The sequence below is a fragment of the Arvicanthis niloticus genome, chromosome X, assembly GCF_011762505.2.
Source record: "Arvicanthis niloticus isolate mArvNil1 chromosome X, mArvNil1.pat.X, whole genome shotgun sequence".
NCBI classification, from domain to species: domain Eukaryota; kingdom Metazoa; phylum Chordata; class Mammalia; order Rodentia; family Muridae; genus Arvicanthis; species Arvicanthis niloticus.
Genome location: NC_047679.1, coordinates 65,593,809 through 65,620,754, shown reverse-complemented (window position 1 = coordinate 65,620,754; position 26,946 = coordinate 65,593,809).

The window sequence follows — 26,946 nt, the reverse complement described above, 5'->3', positions numbered from 1 at the left end:
GAGCAAAAAAATGCAGGTTCACTAGTCCCAAGGAAGCAGAACTGAATATAAGATTTCACACCTTCACTGCCCTGGGATATATTCCGGGGGGAGTACATTATCCCTGAGTCAGAGGACACTTGCTGGATTAACATTCCTCAGACCTCAGGGAAGAGAACCCATCTGTGGATGGGGAAGGCCCAAAGCAGGAAGACACATTCCTGACCACAAAGAAAGACACAAGTCATCTGGGTGGTCCCAGGAACTGGCTGACCACAAGATAAATGGTTGAGCGAGGTTACAGCCTTACAAAAGATGAGTGTATAAGATGTTTTCCACATGACCCTGACTAAATTTGGGTTGGGAACTTTTAAGACTTTCTACTGTTTTCATGTTATATTTCCTTGGTAATTCCCTCACCCCCCCCCCCTTTGGTTTGTGGTTTTCTTTTATATATGCCCTCCTCACACAGCCATTCTTGGTCAATTCCTCTTTCCTTGTGTGGTATATGAATTGACCATCAGTTGACTGATCCCAAAATATACCTCATGCTGTTGCATCAAGAATGGTGTCTTGTGAGTTACTTGGGTGGCCACGAATTTCTAAGGCTTGAGAGAGGTCCTCCCTTCATACAAGATACACATACACACTCACTCACACACAAGCAAGTGGGACATGGACAGAGAGATCTCTTAGAATACCAAGTAAGCAAATTATAGACAGAGAAATCTCCAGAGAGAAAGCAGAACATAGAGAAAAGCAGATTGGGAAAGCTATATCAAGCAGAACATGGGTCATCATCTTAGATCCATGATTTTACTTTGACTTTGAGTAGTTTTTTCCACGCTCCCCGGCAATCTTTCTCTCAGAACCCCTCTCAAAGCCAAGGCTGGTTGTTGCAATATGTAAGTAAAAATTCTAATAAAGAAGATGAATAGGCTTAAAGATAATGTTATCTCAATAAATGCAGAGAAGACCATTAACAAAACTCAGCATACTTTCATGACAAAATTCCCAGAGAGCCTAGGACTGTAGGAAACATGTCTCAATGTAATAATGGATATATATGAATGAATAAAACACTATCAATAGTATCCTAAATGAGAAGAGACCTCATTAAAATCAGGAATGAGACAGAGCTTTACACTATTCCTGCTTATTAATATAGTGCTTGAAGTGTAAGACTCTGAGAACCTTTGTTTACCAGACCCCCTGAGTGAATCACACAGAGAGGAGAATGCTGCAAAAAGCAAGAGGAATTTTAATGTTCCAGCATACTGGGTCAATTCTGCATCCAAAGGGAGAGGCGACACCCTGCATAGCTTGTTCAGTAGACATTTATACAGTCTCCAGGGGTAGCTAGGCACAATATGATTAGCAGAACAATGTGACTTTTAAACTGATTGGTCTTTAGGAAATGAGGTGTCAGGAACTTCCCTTGTCTGCAGGTGGCCAATGGTCCATTGTCCCTGTGCTCAGGGGAGGGGTCTGGTGGAATTTTCCAAAGTTCCAGAGCTGACCTCTTCATTTCTTCCTTTTCTTTGTGCAAGCTTCAGTCTTGAAGCTACTGTGGATAGTTATGCAGCTCATATCTCTGGTCCTCTGTACCTAGCTCTTGATATCTTTGTCTCAGGACTATCTATGCAATCTTTAAGAAAATCAACTAAGCGATTTAAAATGTAAGGGCCAAAAGTCAGAGTCAGGAACAGAATTGTCAGGGGTTTTAACAATGTAGAAATCAAGGTAGTAAACTAAGGAGGGTTAGTTGTTAAACCAAAGCTCAAACCATCTTTGGACTTGCTCTCTCTCTCGACTAGTCTCTCCCATACCTTTGCCATTGAATCTTTAACTATCTTTTTTTCACCCCCTTAATGATCTCCACTATATGCTTCTCAGTTTTCTACACCTTTAGGTAGCACAGAAAAGTAGCTCCACTCCCCACCCCCCACATAAACTGATAGGCCTGCTGTCAGCTTTTCTCATGTCGGGGGCACACATATATGGGGGTTTCTCACAGGACACTTTAACTTTGGGTGTCTGTACCCTAAGCCCCACCCTCTAAGGCTGTTTCCGGAACATGGCTTAGATTTAAAAGTCCTTCATCCCCTACATTCTGGTAATCCCATACCCTGTATCTCTAGGGTGGAGATGTCCCAGGAGTCAAGGCCTACCTATAACTTACAGAAATCAAAGACAAGGTCTGGCCACCAGGCACAAGGCAGGCTTTCCACTGTAGTGGACCAAGCCACATCTCCAGTGGCTGAGAGTACTTGTCAAGTCACTTCAACAGGGTTGTGGGGGTGCAGAGGCTTAACATGGAAAGTAAGCTATGTCATAGCCATCTGATGGTTTCTTTGGCCTTGAAGAATGGCAGGTGATCTTGAGCTTGAGGGCGTTGTTCAGGGGTCTGGCTGTTCTCCATTCAGCATCAGGTGCAGGTGTTGGTCTGAGTTACCTGAACTCAGGAAGTTACTTTATCCACTTCAATGGAGGTCAGGATGGTCAACAGCACCAGGAATGGCCCTTTCCATTTTGCTTACTTGTGTGGAACATTTGGGGTACCTGCATTATACAGGACACTAAGTGTAAGCCACAATTCCTGGTGGCTAATCTGAAAAGCTTGTAATTGAGCCATAAGATCTTTATCAGCCTGAAAAGTCACTTCTGAGGTGGGATATGTGTCAAGAGCTGGGGTCAAGGGAGTGGGGGATCCCATACAGGAGGGGTGTTCTGGGCTCAGAACAGGGCCAGGGAAAGGGGCACTGCTCTGCCAGTGCTCGTTTCTAAGGGAAATTTAGTTAAGGTCTCTTTTTAGGGTTCTGTTCATTCTACCTGCCCTGAGCTCTGGGGACAGTACAAATAATGGAGCTTCCAATTAGTCCCCAATATCTCTGCCAATTCCTGACTTACATTAGAAATAAAAGCAAGGCCATTATCTGATTCAATTAACTCAGGCACTCAAAACCTCGAGAAGGTTTCTTCTAATATCTTCTTGGCTACCACAGTAGCTGTTTCTTGCTTGGTGGGGACAGCCCCAACCTATCCAGAGATAGTTATCTACAAATGCTAGAGTATATTTGTAACCATATTTTCCTGGCTTAACTTCTGTAAAATCCACCTCTTAATATGCTCTAGGCTGTTCTCTCCTAGGTCTGTTACCCTGTTTACCCTTGGCTGAATAACCACTTACTTATTGAGATACCTTATACTGTTCTACTGTATCTCTGGCTAAAACCCTCAGGTCTATTATACATACATACACACACACACACACACACACACACACACACACACACACACACACACATATATATATATATATATATATATATATATATATATATATATATATATATATATATATCATAGATCTCTTGGGTACTTGATGAGCTTATCTCTCAAATGAGTCTATGTGTGTATTTGGCCTAGTAAGTCTTCTGCTTGCTTTCTCGGGAGTATAGCTCTCCCTTCTCATGTGTGCCATTGCCCTTTCTTCTCTAGGTAATAGTTGGTAGGGTGGCTAGCAATCTGAGTCTTTTCTTCTACCATATGTTTTAAGTGTGTCCATCTCTTAATCTAGTCCCATTTCCCAGAGGGTGCCTCATGCAAACCCATAACGAGGATAGGCTCCTGCATAGCCACTTCCCGCTTGATCTGCCTGGTTATTGCCTCTGGTCACTGAGTCTCTTCTCTTCCTGTGTCCTGGGTAATGAATAGTACTCACAGTTGTTGGCTTCATCAGGGCATCCAAGAGACCCATGATTTCCTCTTCAGAAGTACTAGCTAGCTCAGTAAGATAAGTGAAGAGAATTAGAGATACAAATAAGAAAAGAAGAAATCAAATTAACACAATTTGCAGATAACATGATTCTACACATAAGAATACCAAATATTCCACCAACAGTCCTCCAGAAATAACTGTTTCAGCAAAGTGAAAGGATAAAAAAAAACCAATCTATAAACTTCTGTAATCTTTTTCTATATCACCATCAAAAGTGTTAAGAAAGAGGTCATGGAAACATTTGCATTCACAGATGTCTCAAAAAATCAGAATATACCCAAAGGAGGCCAAATACCTCTACAATAAAAAGACTAAATATCTGAAGAAAGAGATTGAAGAAGACCTTAGAAAATCCAAAATTAGACATTGGTTGGATTACTATTGTTAAAGTAACTATTCTACCAAAAGCAATTCATAGGTTCAATATAAACCAAGTAAAAATCCACATGATATTATTTACAAAACTAGAAAAAATCCTAAAATTCATACAGAATCACAAAAGACCCAGAAAGACCAAATAATTCTGAGCAAATACCACAATTGTGATGAAATTCCAATCACTGATTTTAAGCTATATAACAGAGATAAAAATCTTACAGTACTGGCACAAACAGATATATTGATCAATGTAACAAAATAGAAGAAACAAATATAATTATCTACATGTAACTACAGAGTTCTCATTTTTGAAAGAAGACTGTCTTCAATGTATGGTATATGTGTTCACATAAGATCAAATACAGCTCACATTTATCACCCTGGAAATTTATCAACCAAAATGAACGAGAGATCTCAGTTTAAATCCTGAAAATGCTAGAAAAAAAATAAGTAAATTCTAAACTTAAATGTAAATGTAACTTTTATTTCATCAGATGAAAGGATGAGATAAGAGCTATGCCCAAGCTTTACAAATAAATAGCTTGTTTAAATGGTCTGCCTGAGGTTAAGGGAAAGAGAGTCATCAGATTAATTGTGTTGACAAAGGAAGTTTGAAATCAAACAAGTTTAGACTCTGTTCTGTGGTTCACTATTATGAGGAGCATTTTGAAGAAACGTAGCAAACTTAGAAAGCCAAAGCACAAAATATATGTGTTGGGGGTTCAGGAGTTACCCACAAACCACACAAACTCAGTTCTTAGACAGGAATGGTTTATTGAATGCACACTCTAAGACTGATTTATCAGGACCACAGCTCAGAATTTGGGGCTGACACTATGGCCTTGAATATCTTTCTCTGTCTGCTTATAAAGGCTAACCTCAAAAAACACATAAGCAGTTACAGGAAGTGCTGCACTGTGGTTGGCTCGGACTCAAGTCATTTTAGACATCACAGTTCACACAGACCTTTAATTTAATGAATCCTATATAAAGCTTTGTGGGATTTCTTAAGATTACCAAATCTCATACATATCACAACAAAATATGTGATCAGTATGACCTTGCTCTAATTCAAGTTATTTTTCATGATCAATGACTGGCAGACATATTATGCCAACAATATGAAATAGCTAGCAAGCATTGAAATAAATGGCTACAGCTATGCTAGGAGTAGGGGGAGCAGGCCTCAGCAGTATGATTCAAGTAGTAATGGGGCACCAAGAAGTGGAATGGGGCTAAACTCCATATTCAAGGATATCAAATGATTTGAATTAATAGAGTGGTAACCTCAGGGCAAGATCCCACATAACTACACTTATTGTTTATGTGTTTGCAGTTGAACAAGGAATAATTTCATTAAGACTTGTAATCAAGAATAAACTACAATTCAGAAATGAAGGATATAAGCTTTTGATCTGGATCTTGAGGAATAGTGGACTAGATTATTATACACTATGGGACCTTTGAAGTTCAACAAAATGTGTTTTGCCTCATCATGCTATGGCTATCTGCCCTAGCTCGTGGGGATTTAACCAGACCCTAGGGAAGGGGGCAAAAGAATGAAGGGACAAGAGACACAAAGAATGAGAACTAGTCTGGGGTTCTAATCACGCTCTGAAACTTTAATTTTAGGGGCAGATTATAAAAACACAGCAAAACAGGAAGTTTAGGCGAGGGTCATTGCTTAAGGCAATCGCACCAAGACTATCCCACTGTCATATCCTTATTGCTCAAGACTATCCCACTGTCATATCCTTGTTGCCCAAGAGTATCCATATTGCCCAAGAGTATCCATATTGCCCAAGAATATCCTTATTGGTTAGTGTTGCAACCAGCTCCCAGGAAATGCCAGACTTTCTTTAAGTTCCTGGGACCTGAGACCTTAACTTTGTCTTGGCTAGGTTTCCCAGATCAGCAGGTAATTTTCTGGGTTTGGCTCTGGCAGCTATGAATGCCTCCCTCCATCGTAGACTCATAGAGAGTGAAATGTGGTGGTGTGAATATGCTTGGCCCAGGGAATGGCACTGTTAGGTGGTGTGGCCTTGTTGAAGTGGGTGAAATCTGTTGGATGAAAGTGTGTCACTATGAGGGTGCTTCCCTTCAGATCAAGATGTAGAACTTTCAGATTCTTCTCTAGTGCCATGCCTGCATAGATGCTACCATGCTTTCCGCCTTGATGATTGTTGGGCTGTAGCTCACGGGCATGTGTGGGTCCTGTTGAGCTGAGTTGTGGATCCCACCTGTCTGCTGCGCCAGGTGGCTAGAGCCATGGCTCAGGGGGCAGAAGCTCAGGAATTAGACTGAGTTCACTCCATGTGGTTCTGGGTGGACACCAGGTTACGGGAAGCCACAGAGCTCCACTCCCGGCATGGGGAGATCCCAGTCTTGGGTACCATGGGGGCTGGAGCTCTTGGGTTGGGGACCCCCAGGCAAGAAGGCAGGTGGAGATCAACTGGTCTCAAGCCCTTGGGCTCCCAGGTGCTATGAGAGGCTGAAAAAGGACTGAGACTTGGCCAGGGGGAAAAGATGAGCTCCAACAGCACCCCAAAGGGAAAGAGACTCTTGATCACAGCAACTCGCTTGGCTGGGCCTTGGCTTGCTTGAGTTGCTTGCTGAAGTTGTTGGGCTCCATGGCTGAAACATAGAAAAGTCTCCCATGGGAGACTAGGTAGTAGGTTATTAGATGAAGACCTTCTCTACGGTCCCCCACAGCAGGCCCCAAGTATGAGAGGTAGTCCATGGTCTTAAAAGATTTATTGTCATGGGGGAAAATGGATGAAGTTGTACCCCATGTTCTCAAGGTAGGACTCTGGTAAGAGTTCATAGAGACATAACTGACAAGCAGGAAGCCTGAATAGTTCTGGTCTAGATTTTTGCATATATGTTATGGTTATGTAGCTTGATAGTCTTGAGGGACTCCTAACAGGGGTCTCAAGGTCTGTCTCTTATCCTTTTGCCTGCTTTGGAGACCCTTGTCCTCCAAATGCATTGCCTTGTCCAGCCTTAATATGAGGGAACATGCTCAGTCTTATTGAAACTTGATATACCAGGTTTGGTTGATATCCATGGGAGGCCTGCCTTTTTCTGAAGACAAAGGGATGAAGAGTGGATGGAAGAGGATAAAGTGGGGTGGGAGAAGGGACTAGGAGGAGAATAGGGAGGGGAAATAATGATTGGGGTATAAAATATGAAAGAAGAACATTAATTAATCTTACCATCTTTCATAATTATGAGCTGTAGCATTGACCTGTCTATAAGATATCCCTATTGGTGCAGTGTTGATACTACTGTCTTGGTGGTAATGAATACCTAACCCTAAGGCCCAATTAACTGTATGAAAATTATGCTTGGTCCTGAAAACATAGACAATTAACTAACTGGTCATGGATTATTATAGGAACCTACTTTTACCACTTTACTAGACTAGCATAATTCCCAACTATATTCTAAGTTCCTATCCCTGTATTCAGAGATAAATACGTCTCTCACCTTTCATCAAGGCAACTTCTCTTAGCCACAGAGAGAGAGCATTATAGAAAACCACAACTGGTCAAAATTCAGAGAACAATAGTTCATAGGTGTGATGGTTTGTATATGCTTGGCCCAGGGAGTGGCACTATTTGGAGGTGTGACCTTGTTGGAGTAGGTGATTCACTGTGAGCATGAGATTTAAGAACCTACCCCCAGCTGCCTCGAAGCCAATCTTCAACAAGGAGCCTTCAGATAAAGGTGTACATCTCTTTCCTCCTCCTGCACAATGCCTGCCTGGATACCGCCATGCTCCCACCTTGATGATAATGGACTGAATGTCTTGAACCTATAAGCCAGCTCCAATTAAATGTTTTTCTCACAAGAGTTGCCTTGGTCTTTAAGCAATTGCTAACAACTTGAAGTTTATTCTAAAAAAGGAAGCTACACTACTGTGGCTAATTTTGCAGAAAAAAAAAATAATCCCCAAATAAGCTTTACATCACAGCACCAATAACTGCTGGGTTATGAATGGTTCAAACCAAGGCAAAGGAAGAAACAAAAATTAATTAGTATGCTATAGAAAACCTCATGCCAATAACTGACAAATTATCAAAATGGTTTGCTTTCTTTTCTGATTAACTTAAACATTTAAGATAAATTTACAAATTTGATGAAAAAAGATGAAAATATAATATTGAGTTCTGTGATATAGAATATGCAACATATAATAATTTTACATTTAAATATTTGTTTTCTTCAGCAAATTTTCATCAATTTCTTCATACATATATATATGTATATATATATAAATATATATATATATATATATATATATATATATATTAAAACAAAGACTTCAAGAAAATGAAGAGAAGCCATAGCAATAAAATACCTATTGTGTAAACACATACATATACCAGCAATACTAAATTGAATCAAGAAGATATATTTTTTTCTACTAATAATTATAGAAGAAAAAAATCATGAATTTGAGAGGGTGACCACTGAAGGAGTTGGAGGTGAGAAATATAGTGGTGGAAATGATGTAAATATAATGCTCATGCCTGAAAGTCTCAAAAATTAATAAAATAATTTTCTAAAAGTATCATAATGTTAGGGTCTGAATGTCTCTTCCAAAATGTACATTTCAGTTTGGTTGACATTTTGATAAAATTAGATATGAGATATTGTACATTGCGTTAGTTTCAATAGGTATGGCCACATAGACTCATGTGTTTACATTTTAAGCCTATAGGGATTGGCACTATTAGGAGGTCTGCCCTTGTTGGAGTAGGTGTGGCCTCATTGGAGGAAGTTTGTTACTCTGTGTCAGGTTTTGAGATCTCCTATGTTCAAGATACTCACACTGTGTCTCCTAGTCACCTTCTGATCTCTGCACATCACGATATAGAATTCTCAGCTCTTTCTCCAGCACCATGACTACCTGTGCTCTTGCTTGTTTTCTGCCATGGTAATGGGCTGAACCTCTCAAACTGTACACCAGCCCAATTAAATGTTTTCTTTATTAAGAATTGCCATGGTCATGGTGTCTCTTCACAGAAATAGAAATCTAACTAAGATGTAGGAGGTGATTAGCCCAAATATCTTAAATTGATATAATTATCATAGAAGTGAGTTAGATATTAAAGGAGAGAGGTTGACATCTATTTTTCTTCTGTGTATGATATAACCAAATTATGGCTTTCATAATTGTACAATGCAAGAAGAAATCCCACACCAAATGTGGCTTCTGAAAATGATACTTCCTATTCTTTGGCATTTGTTATTATAGCAGGGAATGAATGGAAACAACAACAAAAGAGAACATTCACTATGGGTGGATTTACATTAGGACATTTTTAGAATCTCCAAATATTTGAGATTTTAAAATATAATAAATGAACAAATAAATAAATAAATAACCAACCAAGGCTGAAGAGAAAGTTCAGATGTTAAGGCCACATGATCTTGTGTTTGTTTTTAACATTCACATGGCAGATCACAACAGTCCAGAACTTTACTTACAGAGGATCCATTACCCTCTTTTGACCTCTGTAAATTCCAAGCACAAATATAGTAACATGCATACAAGATGACGAAACACTTGTACCAATGAATTAAAAATAAATGAATCTAAAAAGTAAAACCAACCAAAAGAAAACTTATGCTTCTTTTTGCATAATTATAATTTTTCATATGAGGCATTGGCTTGTTTATTATATTATGTTTTTTATGTACTTCACCTGAATTATTCAAACTTTTCTAAATTGCATTTACTTAATATGCAGTTATAATAATTCTTTAATAATGGGGTGAGAAATTTACATCTATATTTTCTAAGTTATACAGTTTTGTGGAGGTTTGTGAAATTTCTTGCTAAACTTTAGTATTAGTGGGATTCTACCAGCCAAACAAACTTAGTATTTATTTTTATTCTCCTCCTTCAGTTCATTGGTTACTACTCCTTTCTGTCCTTTCTGGGCTAAATGTTAAAAAAAATTCTTTTCTGTCTTCTATTCACCTTTTGGAAGCTTTTTTTTTAATTATCTTGAAGGCTTAAAAAGAGTTATTACATAAATGTATGCAACATATTTAACATTCCAGGATTTATTCTTCTGGTACCATAAATTTATTCTTTTCCTTTATTTCTAATAGGTATTTTATATTTGCATTTTATCATAAGTCTTCTAATTATTACTTAAATATGCATTTTTCATTCATTTATGTAAAAGTGTTTATTGAATTACAATTGCATCTTACTTATATAACCACCTTACATTTAGCCTTAATTTATTATTTTAATTTATACATTTATTAGACACATTTAGATTATCATGATTTCTACTTGCATTTAATTTAAATATGTGCAAAATAGTTTTCAACTGTTTTCTTTTTCATTCATATAGTCGACACTGGTGTATTAATACATTGAGTATTGTTTCACAGTATTCATCACCGCAATACAATATTTTTCATGTTTTGAGTGAAACATCTCTTTATGACTCAACAGCCTAACTGGGAGCAAGAAACTACTTCTCATGGAAGTTAATCAGTCAAACCATTGCCACAGAAATAGGTCACTTGTTAAGCTTCTTCCTCAGAAAAATCACTATCTATAAAAATTCAGAATGCTAATATTTTGAGAATGACAGATTTAAAGATCCTCTACCACTTTTTCTTTTTAAAATGTTTTATAATGCAAATATGTACAGCTGTTGCTAATGATTGATACTCATAGGAACTCAGAATTGTGTATATTTATCAATATTTTACATCCTCAAACTTTACTTAGAAAATTCACTTGCATAAATTTTATAACATCTAGAGACCATCTGATAACTTCAACTAATTCTATCACTCACTTAAGATTAAACATCACATAACAGATTGGATGCATTTTAAATTCATGATCATATCCTTCATATAGCCTTTTAATAAAGCAAACAAATTCATCTCATGTCTCCAGTAAGCATTTATTCTCACTAAGGTAGCTAGCTATTTTAAAACTTGTTATTTTGAAACATCTAATATTTTTACTAGTTTCCTCCCACTTGATGAGAGATTTTTAATGCTTTTACATTTATTTTTGTCAACTCATATTCAGAACCTTATATCAAAACACATACTCTATGAATTCATAGTTCCTATGCCATCTTCTTCAATAATACATTGAAATAAGAAATATTTAATGAATAGAGTTATGCATATTAAAATTAAATGTTTAATATGCTCAGGTTCTTGTACATAAAATATGTAGATTATTTTGTACATATTAACCATCATTTCCAATATAATGATAATATCATTTACTTGATAAAATACCTCACCTAAAATAAAACCTTACTTTGTTTCTCTTTCACAATAACACATTCTTCTTTCTTTATGGCGTCTTTACCATTAACCCACGAAGAGAAAGCAATATACTGTAAGTTTGCTTTAAAAATACTTTCCTGTCAGTACATTTCCTTCATCAGTGTTGACTTTGTTCCTCTTTACAACTATCCATAAAAGTGCATCTAAAATATAGTACCAACATTATTTTTGAAAATAAATTTAGGACTTATGTTTTATTTTATATTATCATTTTTATATTATCCCTTGACAAATATCTAGTCACTCCCCCACCTAATATTGGAGCATCATGTATATATGTCCCTTGATTCTAGAAATTTATATGTGAATTTCTTATCTTAAAAAGTTATCATCTGATATAATATAAGAACCAGATTAAAACGTTATCATAGTTGCCCTTGCTGTCTTTATTTTATGCTAAATCTATAAAAAGAAAATGTCATGAATTTCATAGAACTCTTGAGCAAGAGATGAAATGTAGCAGACTTGAAACCAGTATTGAACATGGAGTTAAGACTAGTAAAATATTACAGGTTTATTGGTACATGCTTTTTATCTCAGAACTCAGGAAACATAGTGTCAAGGTTTGAATGGTAATGAATCCATAGGCCTATATATTTGAATACATGAGTACCAGTTGTTAGAACTGTTTGGAAAGGATTAAGAGAGGTGCCCTTGTTAAAAAAGTTGTGCCACTGTGGTGGGCTTTGAGATTTTAAAAGCCCATGCCATTTCCAGTTAGCTCTTTGCCTCATGCTTATAGATTAACATGTAAACTTTCAGATACTGCTCCAGATTCATGACTGCCTGCCTCTTACCATGTTCCTTACTATGAAGGTCATGGATTCTAATACTTCAAAACCTTGAGTCCCTCTAAAACTCTTTCTTATGTAAGTTGTCTTGGTCATGGTGTCTTATCATATCAATAGACAAGTAATGAAGACATCTTTAAAAGTAGGCACCACCTTAGAGTATAGACAGACAAAAGTATTTTAGTCCAATGGTACCACGGAGCCAAGAAAACTTTGCTATCCTAATATCTAAGAAAAGAGACCTAAAACTATACATAATCAAAATAAATGAAGAAGGATTCCTCACTGTAATCAAGGGAAAATTAACTAAGACAATGTTACTATCATTCATATATATGTATGCATGAATATATACACATATGTACACACATACCTATATACTCTATAGTACCCAATTTTATAAAATGTGTACTGTGGGGAGCCGACAAAAGGCGGCTATCATCCTTGCAGCCATTTTGAGCCATATACCCTGACAAGAGACTTGATTACAATAGCCTACAACAGCTGAGCACACTCTGATAACATCTTGTTTTAGATACGCAGGATTTTCCTTTGGGAGTATGAGACTTAAAGGTATGTGACTTAAGGGCATGACTTAGAGATCAGATTTAGAAACAAGACTTAAGGGCATGACTTAAAGGCATGACTTAAAGATGTGGCTTAGAAGTGAGACATATAAAAGGCAAGAGGCAGACAGAAGAGATTATTATTAAGTATTAGGCACTTGGAGTGGGCACTTGAGACTCGAGACAGGAACTAGGAATTAGATACTGGTACTTGGATGAGACTTGAGACTAGAACTTGGAACTTGGAACTTGGAGGCACTAGGAACTAGGAACTAGGGACTAGGAACTCAAGACTTGGGACTTGGACTAAGAAGAGAGACTGAAGAATAAGCAGGATTGAATCACACTCTGTCTGGTCTCCATTCCTCACGTACATCCTCACTTTCTCTCTTGCTGATCCCCGACCCATGGACCAGACCAGCCTGGGGCATTGCAGGCTCTAACAATTTAGCCACCAAGGCTTTTGGCAGTGTGGGTTCCAACATTGATAGAGCAGTCCATGATATTTGGCCCCCAAATGTGGGGCAGCTCAGGTCGCAACAGTGTACTATTAAAATTAAAGTTACAGGTTAGCATCAATTCATTAAAAGTAGCTATGCTCAATAACTTGCTTTTTCCAATAAATCATCTGGACAAAACTAATCAGAAAATACACAAAAATAAATATTATGTATAAAACAGAAAAAAGATATTTACAGAATATTATCCCATGCATCAAAAACTATATATCAACTCATCAGCCCACAAATGCTTTTCTAAAATAGATTACATTCTGTATCATAATCAAATTTAACTAATTCAGAAAAATGAAATAACTATACTATCTGAACATAATGTAAGACAACATAAAATTGACAGCAATCAAATCTCTAATAAGTGCAGAAACTCATGGAGATTAATTACCTTATTATTGAATTATGAATTTATCAAATCAGAACTCAAGAATTCATGTTGTGTCTTACTTGAAAATCCCATTCCTATTGACTAGCTTCTATGATACCAAGAAATGCTATGTACCCTACCAAGGGATAGAAGCAAATAGACTGTCCTTACACAGCTGCAACATCTATGATCCACAAAAATTATCAGGATCGTAAGATAATTGTAAAAATGCACAAAGTGGCACTCATGTTTCTGGGAACCCACAGCTGTTCAATTAGATTTAAGGCCCACTCAAATGGAGATAAAAAATACCTGGTATTTGAAATCTAGCCAGCTTCCCAGAGCTTATGAGGTCATGGACCTTAAAAAATAATCTACTGCTGCCATTTTTGCTACACCTAGAATAATTCCTTACTATATTCAAAAGTTTATTTTTATACCATAAATAAGTATAGCTACCACCTCTTATCAAAAAAGCCTCTCTTTACAGCAAATACAGAATACACAGAAAATCACAACTAAACACAATGCAGATATAAAGAGATTTTATATAGTCCATCCTCAATGGATTAATATACAGCACAGCTCCTTTATCTATGGCTCAGGGAACTCTGACAGAAGAGAATCTAGAAAGTTTGTAAGAGAAAGAATATCAGAAAGTGCATCTTGAAACGGTCTCCTATAGAATGGTTATATAAAAAAGACTGTAACAATAGTAATATCAATGTACATGATAATATTGATGGAAAAGATTTTCATAGTATCACACTTCTGGACAAAGAATTATAGGTAACTAAAGCCTGCTGGGAAAAGAAGAAATGTCTTCTCACAGAAATGAGTAACTTATTGGTTGACCAATAAAGTCAAGTCATCAACCTTCAAGCCATATACACACAATAACAATAATAGGGACAGGAAGTTAAATACACACACACACACACACACACACACACATATATATATATATATATGAGTGTGTGTTTTGTGTGCAAATATAAAAATATATATGTATACATATATGTATATTATGTGTATACCTTGCATGTTATATGATTTGCAAGAGAGAGTGGTCAGCTGTAAAATCATATAATAAATACAGATAACACTATACTTATTGTACTTGTATGTTTTAACAATAATTAAAGAAAAGGAGGCCATAAATTTGAAATATAACAAGGGGTATATGTGGTAGTGATTAGAAAGTTGAAAGGGAAAAGGGAAAATGATGTAATAACATTTAATTTCAAAAAATTAATGTCATAAAGATAATACCATAGATCTATAGCATTTATGAAGATATATATATATCTATATATATATCTTTGCTCTCACACTCAAAAAACTGTATACAGCATGTATAGAAAGAAAATTATGTTGTGCTCAATTGAGGATTATATCAGGAATATAAAGTTAAGTTAATATAAAAACATTTGTAAACAAAATTTTGAAAAATAAAATTGAGGTCAAGAACTAGATTATTCCTCCAGAAAACTCATTTTACAAAGTCTAATATATCCTTTAATTTAAAAAAATCTCAGTGACCTTATTTAGCCTGATAAAAATATATTTTATAAAATATAGATAATCTAGAATTTTTTGTCTTTTGCTTGTATTATTAGGACTAATAAAATATGATTTCTTTTAAAACATATTAAATATTGTTCCCAAATGAGATAAGACAAGTGTATACGTTTTCTACTATGAACTTAATTCAAATGTTTTATATATGAATCTTTTTTTTACAACACATGCAAACGAGTAGATATTTCTGTTTTTATTTTAACTCCCAATGCTCGCATTCAAAACATTTTTCTTTTTGTTTAAACTGGCCACAGAAATTGGAAATTGCTTTGGAGGCTCTTGGGCCAAACCCTTTTCCTAAACAGACTCCCAATTGCTGTCAATAAATTCTGGTGGAAGAAAAGAGGTTTGTTGAAAATCTACCTTCTTTCATCTTGCAACTTGAGGTTACATTATGATAATTGCTAACAGGCAAATAATTACTGTATTTTTGTTGCTCTTCCAGTAAACATCCCTTCAAGAAATTCTGCTGCATCAGTTATTACGAGTCCCCCTTGGTATGGGGCTAATTAACTACCTGTCATGAGGTTAATAACAATTTCAGGGAAGGCCTGTTAATTCATTTTAAGAAGTTACCAAAGTGCATTCCCTTTTCATTTAAGTTGAATGGCTGATTTCAGAAAAAAAAAAAAAAAAAAAAAAACAGAAGATAGCTTTAATGTGCTGCTGTTTTGTGACTCAGGATTTTTCTGTCTTTTGGGCCCTAAAACCAGTGCTGAAGGTTTTCAATCAAATCTAGCTACCAAAATAAACCTTCAGTACAATATCATTTGAGTGCAACACAGTGTTCATTGATTCATGGTGGGACTCATGAAAAATGATAGTATTTTTGTTAAAAATAAATACTTTATATAAATACTCAGCTGGGATATGATGACTTTCTATAGATGTATTTGCAAGAGTTGATCCACAGTAAGTTGGGATCCAAAGGAAACTATTTTTTTGTTCACATAATCTTTAAGAGATTGATTTATAAGAAATATAGAATGAATATGGTTATTAAAATTCATCCTCCCTTCCGCCCCTCTCCAGGATCTGAGGCCTGGTGCAGACCCCCAACCAGCCTGCTCCTGTGTGGACACAGGATTCCTCCAGAGACATCCTAGAGGGTCCACTGAATCCAGAGCGGAAGACGAACAACTGAACTCAGAGTGACAGACAACATATTCTGAGACATCCTAGAGGAGCCACTGCACTCAGAGCAGTGGACACCTTATCCTGAGACATCCTAGAGGAGACACTGCACCCAGAACAGAAGACACCTAGCTGGTCTGCTAACTTGGAGACAACATATCCTGAGTCATCCTAGAGGTACCACTGTGCTCAGAGCAGCTGGAGAAGATCACAGAGACTTCTGGACTCCAAGGAGATCAGACACAAGCAAGATAACTGGAAAGGAAGACTTCAGTCAGACAGCAAGTACAGGTAGCACTAGAATTAACCAGATGTCGAAAGGCAAGCACAAGAATGTAAGCAACAGAATCCAAAGTTACATGGCATCATTAGAACTCAGTTCCCCCATCATAGCAAGCCCTGAACACCCCCATCACACTGGAAAAGCAGGATTCAGAATTAAAATCACTTCTTATGATGATGATAGAGAACTTTAAGAAGGACATAAATAACACTCTCAAAGAATTTAAGGAGAACACAGGTAGACAGACAGAAGCCCTTAAAGAGGAAACACAAACATCCTTTAATGACTTGTAAGAAAACACAACCAAACAAGTGAAGGAATTAAACAAAACCACCCAAGATCTAAAAATGGAAGTAGAAACAGTAAAGAAATCACAAAGGGAGACTACCCCGGAGATAGAAAACCTAAAAAAAAAGATCAGGAGTCATAGACACAAGTATCACCAACAGAATACAAGAGATAGAAGAGAGGATCTCATGTGCAGAAGATACCATGGAAAACATTGATACAACTGTCAAAGACAATGCAAAATACAAAAAGCTACGAACCCAAAACATACAGGAAATCCAAGACACAATGAGAAGGCCAAACCTAAGGATAATAGATGAGGGGGAAGACTCCCAACTTAAAGGGCCAGTAAATATCTTCAACAAAATTATAGAGGAAAACTTTTCTAACCTACAGAAAGAGCTGTCCATAAATATACAAGAAGCCTACAGAACTCCAAATAGTGTAGACCAGAAAAGAAATACCTCCCTACACAATAATCAAAACATTAAATGTACAAAACAAAGAAAAATACTAAAAGGAGTAAAGGAAAAAGGTAAAGTAACATATAAAGCATACCTATAAGAATTACACCAGACTTCTCACCAGAGACTATAAAAGCCAGAAGATCCTGTACTGATATCATACAGACCCTAAGAGAACACAAATGCCAGCCGAGACTAATATACCCAGCAAAACTCTCAATCAATATTGAGGGAGAAACCAAAATATTCCATGACAAAACCAAATTTACACAATATCTTACCACAAATCCAGCACTTCAAAGGATAATTGGTGCAAAACTCCAACACAAGGAGGGAAACTATATCCTAGAAAAAGCAAGAAAGTAATCTTCTTATCCAGACTAACCAAAGGGCACAGAGGCAGTATTCAAATTAATAAAATCAGAACTGAAAAGAAACACATAACAACAAAAACTGAGGAAATATAAAAAAAAAATCATCAGATCCTACTACAAAGGTCTATACTCAAAAAAATTGGAAAAAAAAAATCTGGATGAAATGGACAGTTTTCTAGAAAAGATACCAAGTATCAAAATTAAATAAGGAGCAGATAAACCATCTAAACATTCCCATAACCCCTAAAGAAATAGAAGCAGTCATTAAAAGTCTCCCCACCAAAAAAGTCCAGGACCAGATGGTTTTAGTGCAAAATTCTATCAGACCTTCCAGGAAGACCTAATACCAATTCTCTTCAAACTATTCCACAGACTAGAAACAGAAGGAACACTACCAAATTCATTCTATGAAGCTACAATTACGCTCATACCTAAGCCTCAAAATGACCCAACAAAGAAAGACAACCACAGACCAGTCTCTCTTATGATTATTGATGCAAAATACTCAATAAAATTCTTGCAAACCGAATCCAAGAACACATCAAAACAATCATCCATCATGATCAAGTAGGCTTTATCCCAGGAATGCAGGGATGGTTTAATATTCAGAAATCCATCAACATAATCTACTACATAAATAAACTCAAAGAAAAAAACCCACATGCTCATCTCACTAGATTCTGAGTAAGCATTTGAGAGAATTCAACATCCCTTCATGTTAAAAGTCTTGGAAAGATCAGGAATTCAAGGCCCATACCTAAACATAGTAAAAGCAATATACAGCAAGCCAGTAGCCAACATCAAACTAAATGGAGAGAAACTTGAGGCAATCCCACTAAGATCAGGGACTAGACAAGGCTGCCCACTCTCACCCTACCTATTCAATATAGTACTGGAAGTCCTAGCTAGAGCAATTAGACAACAAAAGGAAATCAAAGGGATACAAATAGGAAAGGGAGAAGTCAAATTTTCACTTGTTGCAGATGATATGATAATATTCTTAAGTGACTCTAAAACTTCCACCAGAGAACTCCTAAACCTGGTAAACAACTTCAGCAAAGTGGCTGGATATAAAATCAACTCAAACAAATCAGTAGCTGTCTTCTATTCAAAGAATAAACAGGCTGAAAAAGAAATTAGGGAAATGACACCCTTCACAATAGTCACAAATAATATAAAATACTTGGAGTGAATCTAACCAAGCAAATAAAAGATCTGTACAACAAGAACTTCAAGTCTCTGAAGAAAGAAATAGAAGAAGATCTTAGCAGATAGAAAGATCTCCCATGCTCCTGGATTGGCAGGATTAATTTAGTAAAAATGGCCATCTTGCCAAAAGCAATCTACAGATTCAATGCAATCCCCATCAAAATTCCAAATCAATTCTTCATAGAGATAGAAAGAACAAGTTGCAAATTCATTTGGAACAACAAAAATCCCAGGATAGTGATAACTATTCTCAACAATAAAAGAACTTCTGGGGGAATCACCATCCCTGACCTCAAACTGTACTACCGAGCAATAGTGACAAAAACTGCATGGTATTGGTACAGAGACAGGCAGGAAGATAAATAGAATAGAATTGAAGATCCAGAAATTAGCCCACACACCTATGATCACTTGATCTTTGACAAAGGAGCTAAAACCATCCAGTGGAAAAAGGACAGCATTTTCAGCAAATGGTTCTGGTTCAATTGGAGGTCAACATGTAGAAGGATGCAAATCAATCCATTCTTATCTCCTTGTACAAAGCTCAAGTCCAAGTGGATAAAGGACCTTGACATAAAACCAGATACACTGAAACTAAAAGAAGAGAAGGTGGGAAAGACCCTCGAATACCTAGGCACAGGGGAAAAGTTCCTGAACAGAACACCAGTGGCTTATGCTCTAAGATCAAGAATTGACAAATGGGACCTCATCAAATTGCAAAGCTTCTGTAAGGCAAAGGACATTGTCAATATGACAAAACTACAACCAACAGATTGTAAAAGATTTTACCAAACCTACATCCAATAGAGGGCTAATATCCAATATGTACAAAGAATTCAAGAAATTATAGTCTAGACAACCAAATAACCCTATTAAAAATGAGGTACAGAGCTAAACAAAGAATTCTCAACTGAGGAAACTCAAATGACCAAGAAGCACTTTAAGAAATGCTCAACATCCTTAGTCATCAGGAAAATGCAAATCAAAACAACCTTGAGGGTTAGCAGCTTCTGTTCATTGGTTGGATGTAAATATCTTCATCTGACTCTTTCAGCTGCTTTTTGGACCTCTCTGAGGGCAGCCATGCTAGGCTACTGTCTGAAAGCTTACCATAGCATCAGTAATCGTGTGAGGCCTTAAAGCCTTCTCTTAGGCCGGATCCCAATTAATTAGATATTGTATAAATGTACCTCTGAAAGTAAAGTCATATATATGTATAACAAAACAATAGTTAACATGAAGATGAAAGGGAAAAGTTAAGCTCTGAAAAAGCCTGTTGTCAACATTCTACATAGTATTAAAATTCTACTCTAGAACATTTAGGAGCTAGAGAGAAATAAAGAGAATAAAATTATTTATATCTACACCAGAACAATTAGAAGCTAGAGAGAAATAAAGAGGATAAAATTACTTATTTATATAAAATTTTATAAATAATAAAATTACTATCATTGAAAATACATGATATTTCTATATTCTAATGAAGAGCTAATAAAAAACAAGTCATATTTATAATAACTACCAAGAACAATCATAATAAATTTAAGAATGATAAAATTTACTCTGTTAAAAATTGTTCAACACTAGTGAAATAAATGAAGTACACAAAACTAAGGGTTGCCTTCTATTTATAAATTGAAAGAAAATAATATACTGGCCATGCTTATACCTATCTATACATAATCAGCAATATCTGTATTGAAAGACCAAAACTATTCTTCACCAAATAAATTTCTATGGTTCACAAAACACAGAAGACTACACTGATATTCATTTGAGGAATAAAGAATAGTTTATAGAGCCCTAACCTTTGTCTCTACTTTCATGTTTATTAATAGTGTAAGGATGGAAAATCCATTCTTAATTGTGTAGCCAATATTGAGCCTACCAAGTTACAATGTATAGATACCTCCAAACCGATGCTCACATAGAATCCCTATTTAATCTTAGTAGATCCCAAAGCAAAATGCATAGGAATGAAGATGAGAGTGAGACTTACAGGGAGGTTGGGGTATGAATAAGGGAAGTACAGAAGTCGGGTGTGAGAGTACTCAGTATGTATGGTACACATGTTCACAATTGTTCTAAAAAATTAAATCCAATAATTAAATACATGAATAAAAATCACAAGAAAGTCACAATAACCAAAGCAATCCTGAGCAAATATTGCAATTTTTAAATTTCAGAATTTTATCTCAAAATATGTTACACTGCTATAAAAAAAAAACATGATAATGACATAAAAAAGGAAAATACAAAAATGAGGAGAAATATATAGAGATAAGTACAGGTAACTTGCTGCCAACAGAATACCAAAAATAGTGAATAATGGACAGTACATTTAGTAAGTAATGCTAGATAATATATATTCTATTATATATTATATTGTATGTTATATATATATGTATATATATATGTGAATCTCGTATAATCTGTTTTGTGATTTTCCTCTAAATCATATTTGCCTCTGAATCATGTCTTCCTGCACCCACTTCTCTTTCCTTCCTACCAATCCTTTTTCTGAAACCACTATTTAAATACTTTAAGACCAATTGGTGGTGTCCAAATACTTTTGAATGTATGGTCTTTGATTGGAACATGCTTGACTTCCCACAGGTTACAATCTTAGAGGAAACTATCTCTTTCTTTCCTTGATAATAGATCCATAGTGAGAGATGGGACTGTGTGTCAAAATTTCTTTTCCACTGTGGATTTGACATGGCTTGTGCTTGTACAGGGCTTCTGAGAATTCTGTTGCAACATTGAGTGAGTTTATGTGTGCAGCTGCCTTGATGTATCTAGGAAATATTGTTTAAGTGTACTCATCTACTGCCTGGCTCTTACACTCTTTTCTCACCATATTTCACAATGATCCATTAGTCTTTAGTGGAAGGATATGATGTACATGTTCCCTTAAGTGCTGTAAATTCTGTAGTCTTTTATTCTCTATACATTGACTAGTCTGGGTCAATGTGTTAATCACCATCTACTGCAAATAGAAGCTTCTAATATGAGGATTGAGGGGTTCATTGATCTTTGGATATTATGAGAAGTCATTAGAAGTTAGTTTAATACTATGTCCACTTAACAGTGTAATGACAGGTTCTCCTCTAGGGTCTATGACCTGCCTAGTCATAGGTTATAGCCCAAAAATTATGCAGGTGTTGTTTTTGTCTTATGGAGCAGAAATCAAAATTAAATCCAATTAGAAAGTGGTCAGTTACCCACATTGCATTCAGGCCAGTATTACTCCAGTAGTCTAGTCTTGGCAGAGCAATAATTCCTGAATCTTACAGAGTTCACTGCTTTGTATACTTAATGATTACTTTTCTCCTATGGTATCTTGCATATTCAGCACTGTGAATCTAGCCAGTAATGATGAAGCTTACAGACCTCTAAAAGGTTAATTCTTTCCATGTTCTGTGACTAAGCAAATGGGTCTTATCATCAAGTTCTGGAGGGTAACCAAGAGCAAGGTGTCTTTTTTCTTTCTTTTAAAGTCATGTCCTCTTATTTCAATAATTGTTGATATACACACACACACACACACACACATATATATATATATATATATATATATATATATATATATTAAATATAAAACTGCTCTGTCTGTATAATGTGACTTGTATTTACGTTTTCAGATAAGAACATTTGATATTGGATAACCAAGTGGTGTATTCTTCCTTAGAGAAGACAATTTCTCTCCTTAGTTCCCTCCAATTTGACATGTCTATTGTTGTCATTATTCAGTTCATTTTAAAGCAGTCATGTGTGATAAGATTTGAAGAACCTCCACACTGACTTCCATAGTGGCTGTCTAAGTTTGTATTCTAGCATGGAGTAAGTTTCTCCCTTTGCTCACATTCACATCAATGCTTCTAGTCCTTTGGTGTTTTTCCTTAACCATTCTGATTAGGGTGTTGTGAAACAGGAAAAAGAAAATAATTTGCATTTCCATGATGGATAAGTTCATTGAATATGTTTAAGGAATTTTTAGCCATTTCTATTTCATCTTTTGAGTTCTGAGGGGAACATGTTCTTTCTGCTCTTAAGAAAAAATCTTTTTGCTACATCATCAGATGGCAAAAACAAAAAAAAAGAAAGAAAAAGAGAAAGAAAAAATAAAATGGGCCATTCCAGCCTATAAATTCAATGTTTCATTTATGTAAGTCCCAATCTCATGATTTAGTTTTTTTCAAAGGTCCTTTTAAAGTCAAAATTAACCAAGTATAAAGGAAGCTCACAGAGTATGATAGAAACTTTACTAGACATACATCTGTTGGAGGATTAATAACCAGAATATACAAAGAACAAAAAAAATGAACAAAAGGATCAAGAAAACAAATGATCCAATAAAAACTAGTCTACAGATGTGAACAGAGAATTCTCAAAAGAAGAAATAAAAATAGCTAAGAAACATCTTAAAATTGTTCAACATCCTTATCAATTAGGGAAATGTAAATTAAAATTACTTTGAGATTTCATCTTATTCCAGTCATAATGAATAACATCAAGAAAACAGTTGTGGGACTAGAGATATTGCTCAGTGGTTAAGTCCATTGAAATAGGACCAAAGTCTACTGCAAAAGCAACCAATATTCTTTTCTAATACCCACAAAAGTAGAAACATATTTGTTTATTTTATTATATGGAATGATAATGCTTTTCACTATCAGCTGAGGATGAAATATTCAAACATCTGAGCCTATGTGGGACATTTTGATTCAAATAACCACAACAGGGAAGTAAACTCATGAAATTTCAAAAACATGATAACTTAAATAAGATCAACAAAACAACAATATCCAGTTTACATCCCAATATTGATAAGGAAAATCTCACAAAACTTCCTCACTAGATAAAGAACTATGGGCAATTAATGTCTGATGAGAGAAGGAGAATCAATCATCTTGGAGTGAAAAATAAGGAAAATGGATGAAGAATTAGAATAAGTGACATCAAAACAAAGTTGAAAATTATTTCTGGAGAAAAAATAAATTATGATGTTGTAATAATAATTTACGAAACTAGATGTAAACTTGGGACAACTGGTGTTAAGTATAAATTTTATCTTAAAATTGTTTAGCTTCTAATACAATATCAATAATGATAATAAAATGTACCTTTTGCTTATAAGTTATCTTAATGTGTAAATTATTTGTCTTCACACATGAAAGATGCACATCAAGAAGGATGATTTTATGATTTGGGTTTTAAAATTAAAAAAAAAACTGTTTCTTTACTTGTTTGATGAACCATGATGTTTCTGAATGTTACACACTGGATACATATACAAGAATGTGACTGAGAATACAAAGTTTTCTTCTAAATGTTGGCAGCATTATGTGCTCAAAATATGATGAGTCTATTTCTAAATGTTTTACAATTTAATATGGTTGAAGTTAAGTCAGTAAGTAATTTCAGAGATTTTTCCCTTGAGCCTCATAGTTCTTTCATATGTAATTATTCTCTGAGTGCATTAGATAATGCTTTTTCCCATAGCTATATACACATCTATAAATCATTAATGAGGCAGTTAACAGAAATAAAAATATAAAAGATTTGTTTTACCCAGAAGAACCAAGCTTTAATTGTCCTTTAGTTATTTACAATTAATTTTTCCTTTTGGAATAATAATTTTAGGTGATTTAAAGGGTGTGTGTGGTGTGTGTGTGTGTGTGTGTGTGTGTGTGTCTTTTTGGAAAAGATCAGGATTCTAAGAGATAGTAATAGAATATAACAAAATATAATAAAATAACACAAAAATCACATCAAAGAAGGTAGAAAAGACAAACCAACAAAAGAAAAAGAGCCCAAGAGGAGGCACATGAATCAGAGGCCCACTTTCAAGAATCCCATAAAAACATTAAACTGGAAGCCACAATATATATGGAAAGGACCTGGCAAAAACTCATGTAGGACCTGTGCATATTGCTTTAGTTTCTTGTGAATTTCTAGGAGATGTGCATATGTTGATTTGGAGGGCTTTGCTGTTTTAATGTTCTTTTTTTTTTTCATTGGATATTTATTGCTTCTCCTCTGGCTCTCAACTATTTCTGTCTCCTATTCCAAGTGTTCCCTAAAATCTGAGGAGATATCCCATTTAGGGCTATGTGTTAATTTAAGGTCATGCACTCTCCGTACAATGTCTGCCTGTAGGTCTAAATTTGCTCTCATCTGCTACAGGAGAAAACTTCCCAAATGATGGATAAAGAAGACACTGAGTATAACAGAATGTCATTAGGAGTCATTTTATCATTTTGGTTTATTTGGACCTATATTTTTTAAAATTATTCTTTAATCTTTTTTTTTGCAGTCCAGCCTTTATCCCCCTCCCGATATGCCCCCCTCCCCAGCCCCACGACCATTCCCCATCCCATAATTCTTGCCCATCTCCAAGAGGATGTCCCCTCCTCACTTCCTGGGGCATCAAGTCTTTCCAGGGTTAGGTGCATTTTCCCTCACTGAGGCCAGACAAGGCAGTCCTCTGCTCTATGTGTCTGGAGCCACATATCAGCTGGTATAATGCTGCCTGGTTGGTGGCTCAGTGTCTGAGAGATCTCTGGGGACCAGGTCAAGTTGAGACTCCTAGTCTTCTCATGGGGTTTCCCCCCTACTCAGCTTCTTCCAGCTTTGCTCTAATTCAAGCACAGGGGTCAACAGCTTCTGTCCAGTAATTGGATGTAAGTATCTGCGTCTTACTCTTTCAGCTGCTTGTTGGAACTTTCAGAGGGGCAGAGATGCCAGGCTCCTGTCTACAAGCACACCACAGCATCAGTAGCAGTGTCAGGTCCTGAGGCCTCCCCTTGAGCTGGATCCCAATTTAATCTTGTAACTGCACTTCCTTTCTCTCAGTCTCTTCTTAAGTTTTGTCCCTGCAGTTCTTTCAGACAGGAACAATTCTGGGTAAGAGCTTTTGACTGTGGGATGGCAACCCCATCCCTCCACTTGATGTCCTGTCCCTCCACTGGAGATGAACTCTGAATGTTCCCCCTCCCCAATATAGAGCACTTAATCCAAGGTCCCTCTCTTTGAGTCCTGAGAGTCTCTCACTTCCCAGGTCTCTAATACATTCTGGAGGGTCCTCCCAACTCCGATCTCACAAAGTTACCTGTTTCTATTTTTTTTTCTGCTGGCCCTCAGGGCTTCAATCCTGTTCCCCACCCCAATACCTAATCTTGTTCCCCCTTCCCTTCTGTGTTTCTTCTCCCAACCAGGTCTCTCCCTCCTTCTGCCCCTCATGATTGCCTTTTTCTCCCTTTCAAGTGAAATTGAGGTATCTTCATTTGGGCCCTCTGCTTATTAACCTTCTTGAGTTCTGTGGATTGTATCCTGCGTATTCTGTACTTTTCGGGTTAGTATCCACTTCCTACTTAGTATATACTATGCACATCTTTTGGGGTCTAAGTTACCTCACTCAGGATGATATTTTCTAGTTCTATCCATTTGTCTGCAAAACTCAGGATGTCCTCATTCTTCATAGCTGTGTAGTATTCCATTGTGTAAATGAACCATATTTTCTGTATCCATTCTTCCATTGTGGTATGTCTGGGTTTTTTCCCAGCTTCTGGCTGTTACAAATAATGACACTATGAACATAGTAGAACACATACCCCTGTGGCATGGTGGGGCATCTTTTGGTTATATGCCCAAGAGTGGTATAGCTTCAGGTACATCTATTTACAAATTTCTGAGGAACCTCCAGATGATTTCCAGAGTCATTGTATCAGTTTGCAGTCCCACCAACAATGGAGGAGTGTTTTTCTTTCTGCACATCCTTGTCAGTATGTACTATCACCTGAAGTTTTGATCTTAGCCATTCCGATTGGTATAAGGTAAAATCTCAGGATCATTTTGATTTGCATTTCCCTGATCACTAAGAACTTTGA